Source organism: Pteropus vampyrus, unplaced genomic scaffold (assembly GCF_000151845.1).
Source record: "Pteropus vampyrus isolate Shadow unplaced genomic scaffold, Pvam_2.0 Scaffold2, whole genome shotgun sequence".
Lineage (NCBI taxonomy): Eukaryota > Metazoa > Chordata > Mammalia > Chiroptera > Pteropodidae > Pteropus > Pteropus vampyrus.
Genome location: NW_011888783.1, coordinates 2,119,669 through 2,124,858, shown reverse-complemented (window position 1 = coordinate 2,124,858; position 5,190 = coordinate 2,119,669). Strand labels below are relative to the sequence as shown.

Sequence of the window (5,190 nt, the reverse complement as noted above, 5' to 3'; positions counted from 1 at the left end):
AATACTATATCCTAGAGAGGTATAACTCGCATGAGATGTTTAAACTACATGTTGAATTTGCTGCCATTTACACCCAAGTTATCCTCATGAACTATGTTAGTATTTGCATGTAAAAATTTACTTTCATGGATGTCAGCTAGTTTTTGATGATGATTGGCAACACACACACAGACTCACATGCACACACAAACTGCTTTTGTCTTACAACATATTTTTCTGGAGAACCTTCTTGCCCTGTAGCTTTTTATAAAATCCTGGCAACAAGGAGTAGGGTGGAATGGCAAAATAGTGGTTAGAAAAGCTTAAATATCAAGTTCAACACTCATAAGTGCAGCATAAAGTTGTGCTTTAGACACAGAACTTTGTTTGATTCCTCCAATTATTAGCCGTAGGAGTTTGGGAAAGTTATTTATGTTTTCTTTGTCTTTGCATCCCCATCTATAAAATGCCAGATACAGTTTATGTAAATATATCTATAAAATGTTCAGAAACATTTCATGTAATTATGAAAATTATATAATTCATAAGATGTTTAGAAAACCATAGGTAAAGGTTATATATATGCTTATCTAATAAATCTTTTATTTATTTATTATTATTTATGCCTACAGCACCTGGTCTTCCTAGGTGGTCTCCCATCCAAGTACTAACCAGGCCTGACCCTACTTAGCTTCTGAGATCAGATATGAGGCTTGTTCAGGGTGGCATGGCCATAGACCATGGACTGTGGCTCCACTGGGGCATGAACCCAGGGCCTTCTTTGTAAAGCAGATGTACTAACTGCTACACAATAGAACCACATCCTTGTTTAATAAATCTTTTATTGTACAAGTAATTTTTATTCTAAGTCAACTAGTCTTGGATGATTGTCTCAAATGAGGGAATATGGTGCTCAAAAGGCATCATTTAAATTTGAGTTTATTAATTCATCTTAGGTTATATTATGACCCAGATTCATATTTTAACTTAAAACAGTTGTTTAAAATTAAATATGATAAAGGTATAGTAAATATTTCAACATGAAAATACTTTTAAAAGCAATGACCCATAGTGAATGACTTCCAGTCAAGATAGTGGAATAGGTTAACCCTGTACTCACCTCCTCTCACTTCCACATTAATACTGCGACTAAATTGTAGAAAACCACTATAGAGAACTATCTTAAGACTAGCCGAACAGAACTCCTATAACTGAGGACATAAAGAAGCCATGTCAAGACTAACAGGAAGGGTAGAACACACAAAACGGCAGGAAGTGCACAGTCCCAAATAAGATGAGCACAGTTTTTCAATTGTAGTGCAGATTGTCAGTGATGAAAATGTGCATCCTCATGACGCTATATGCTCAAAAGTATTTAGCATGTGTCTTGTATTCATAATACATGGTTAATATTTTATTTGCAACATAAATATTCTCTGATACATCTTATTTGAACTAAGTTTTCACTAATTCTAACACCCCTCCACATACACACACACACACACACACACACACACAGAATTTTCCAGATAAAGAGAAGTTAGTAGTACACTGTCATGCCTACAGTAAATTTAAATTTATGCTTATTTAATTATTGATAGTATGGAAAGAGATTATAAAACTAAATTCATGCTGTTTCAGGGTTTGACCTTCATATTCTTACCATCTGCCATTATACTTTAAGGGAGATATTTTATTCTATGGGGAAAAGTGATTAAGAGCATGGATTCAGGACAAGGCTGTCAAAATCTGAGCTCTGCTAAGTTCTTAACTATGTTGTATTTCCCTTATCTATAAGTGAAGATAATAACTTATCTCACTGTGTTGTTAAAAGGATCAAAAGAGTTGATATTTGTGAAGCATTTACAACTGAGATAACAACTTAGTAAGCGTGCTTTATAAAAGTAAATAAGAGCATAGATTTGAAGTTCAGATATAAAGATATTTAAATATATTTTTCCACTTAGTATATTATCTAATAACGATCAATTAATCTTTCTGATCCTCATATTTCTCATCTGTGAAAAGGAGATCATATCTCTAAGTCCTAAGATTACTAAAAATATATATGAGAATATATATATATATATATATATTTTATAATTTTGAACTAGATAGTTTAGGCCTTACCTTGAATTGTGGGACATAAGAAAATCTGGGTGACATATAAAATATGTAAGGGCATCAGAGAATAGTGAAGAAAGTGAATAAGTAGCAGGCCATGAGTTAGAGGAGATGTTAGATAGACTTAGTAAAATGAACTTAGAATTTACAGTCATGTTTTTCCTTGGAGGAATTTGAAGATTTCAAACCAAATATGTTGGAGTCTGGGTTAAGGATCATAACTTTTGTCTGTCTAACCAGGTACGACAACAATAATTGGTTATTGCCTCCCCCCTCCCGCCCATGAATATGAGTATCTGGAAACAGAAAAACAGTTGCAGAAACTGTAAACCAACTTCATGTTCTTCTGGTCCCTGAAATTATATTTCTCCTCTCTGGAGGGAAATAACATCATTCTTGCTCTAAAATAATTTCTACACATATTACAAATACGATGTCTGGCATACAATAAAAATATCCAGGCTCATAAAAAAAAGTAAGAAAAAGTGAAACAAAGCCATGAAAGAGCAGACAATTGCAATAGACCCATTGAGGAACCATATATTAAAGTTATCAAACAGAGGATTAAAATAAATACGCTTAATATGTATAAGATGATAAAAACTTTAAGAATTTGAAAGGAGAATTGGAGACTATTAAAATGAATCAAGTGAAAATTCTAGAATTGGTTATGTGATAAACAATTTTGAAATCAAGATAGATTTTAAAAGTATCTATATATTATATGTAATATACACACAATTAAAGAGGTAATTAGAGAAGAATAAGATAGATTACAAGGTTATCCAGATTTATCAGTAGAAGACGTGGAGATAAAAATAATGAACCATAAGAAACATAGAGGATATAATGAGGTCTAATGAATGTGTAAATGAAGTCCCAGAAGGAAAAATGTGAGAAAGTGCATCAGAAAAATAAAATTACCTTTTGAACAGATAGTAGCTGAGAATATTTTTAAACTGGTGAAGACATATAATCAGAGTTTTCCAGAGAAGCAAAATGAACAGGAGATAGATGGTGATAGATAAATAGATGATAGAGATACAGATCTAATTATTAGGAACTGACTCAAGGGATTATGGAGACTGAGAAGTCTAAGATCTGCAGTTAGCAAGCTGGAGGAAACTCAGGAGAGCAGAAATGTAGTTTCAGTACCACCAAGTTCTGAGAACCAGGAGAGCTAGCTGATTATGTAAGTTTCAGTCTGAAAGCCCACAGGCTGAAGATATAAGGGCTGATGTTTCAATCCAAATCCAAAGCCTGGAAAAAATGGAAGCCCAAAGATAAGCAAACAAAAAAACAAACAAACAAACTCCCTTTTCAAATAGAGCATAAAAGGAAAAATAAGGGCAAAGAAAAGAGAAGATCTAGCTTTAAAAAGTAGAGAACTGCTCATTGCAAAAAAACCCAGAGAGAGTATAAACCGCAATGAGAAATACTGGAAATACTTAGCTATTGGGTGAATGGAGGAACTGGAGATATTAAAAAAGACACAAAAGACAATGAGAGTGGATTCTTTATTTCTGAAAATATGGGTTTATATACATATTGAATATAAATATATGCACATATAATTTCTGAAAATATGTATTACACATTTAGAATTGAATAGATGATATATCTATTCATTCTATTGAGAATATTTCCCTATATATATCTTTTCAAACACGTATACACATATATCCATATACATACACATATGCACACATACTTTCAGAAATAAGTGAACTGGAAGGAACACAAGAGCTTATAATATCCAGCTGTAAAAAATTTAAAGGTATAAAAAAATTTTTTTAAAGTAAAAAAAAGCAATTAAGAGATTAAAAGTTTTAAGAGATTCCTTCTGATATACATATGCATGCATATAATAGGAGTCCATGAAATATAAAACTAAAACAGTGGAATAAGATGAATGTTAAAAGCTAGCATTTAAAGAAAAATCTTCTGTCATTAATATAAAAAGGAAAAGAAAAGAAAAAAGTAGAGACAGAGGGTGGAACCACAAATTGAAAGGAATTCCAAAACCCTGAGAACATCAATGTACAGTGGCCAACACTTTGGACTTTAAAGAAAAATTAAAATTTTTTAAATTTTTGGATAATTGAAAAAATTTTAAAAAAATTAAATTATGGGAGGGAGGAGTAGCTCAAGTTACAAGTTTTTATTTTGTTATAATAAGAAAAAATGAGATTATTAGTGGGCTGTAACAGCAATACTTTATACCAAAAGTCAAAGGAGTAAAATAATTAAGATACATAAAGAGAAAAAAATGTGGGCCAAGGATTTTATATCCATTAAGGTGACCTTCAAGTATAAATGTCTCAGTCAAACTTTTAGGAACATGCAAGGCCTTTTGAAATATTGATTTATTGTCCTCAAGAAATCTAAAAAACACACTTCATTTAATCAAGATGGCTAGACTGGCAACAACATAAGAATTAATGGTGAACATTAAATATACATGTTCTCTATGTAAATGAGAACTAAAGATAGATAATAGTAACGTGTAAAAAGATATAGTATATAGTGGCTATATGCCCAGTTAGATGCATTTCAACTGTCAAAAATATGAAGGTACTTGTACTTTTGAATTTGTGACAAAATAAGTTTCAAAAAACGAGGAAATAATTTGGAGAATATATGAAAAGTACAGTCATCTTGTTCTCAACCCTATGTATTAATTGAAAGTAAACAGTAAATTAGATACTAGCAAAGAGGAGGAAAAAAATTGGTCATTGGCTAACCTATTATTGTACCTAGAACAAAATCTGAAAATAAAGAGGATATAAAGATAATATATAGGTAACAACATAGATAGAAACATAAGAACAAAAATATAAACCCTCCTAAATACTAAAAGTTATAGCTACAAAGAGAGAAAATGAATACATTTTACTACGTAGTAACGTATGGACAAAAACATAAGGTTAATAAAACAAATTGATAGCTCTTGGAGAAGAAAAGAAAATGGAGGACTCAGAAATAGCATTTAGATTTCTATGGATAGCTGATGTCTGCTGGATTTGACTTCCAAACTAGAAAATATTTTTTATAATTATAAAACAAAATTGAATTAAAATATAATCT

At 31.3% G+C, this 5,190-nt stretch overlaps 1 pseudogene; it reads right to left on the bottom strand.

Annotated features, from left to right (window-relative positions):
- Nucleotides 1-602: 602 nt before the first annotated feature.
- On the bottom strand, nt 603-718 carry LOC111739656 (annotated as a pseudogene).
- Between the last annotated feature and the right edge of the window lie 4,472 nt (nt 719-5,190).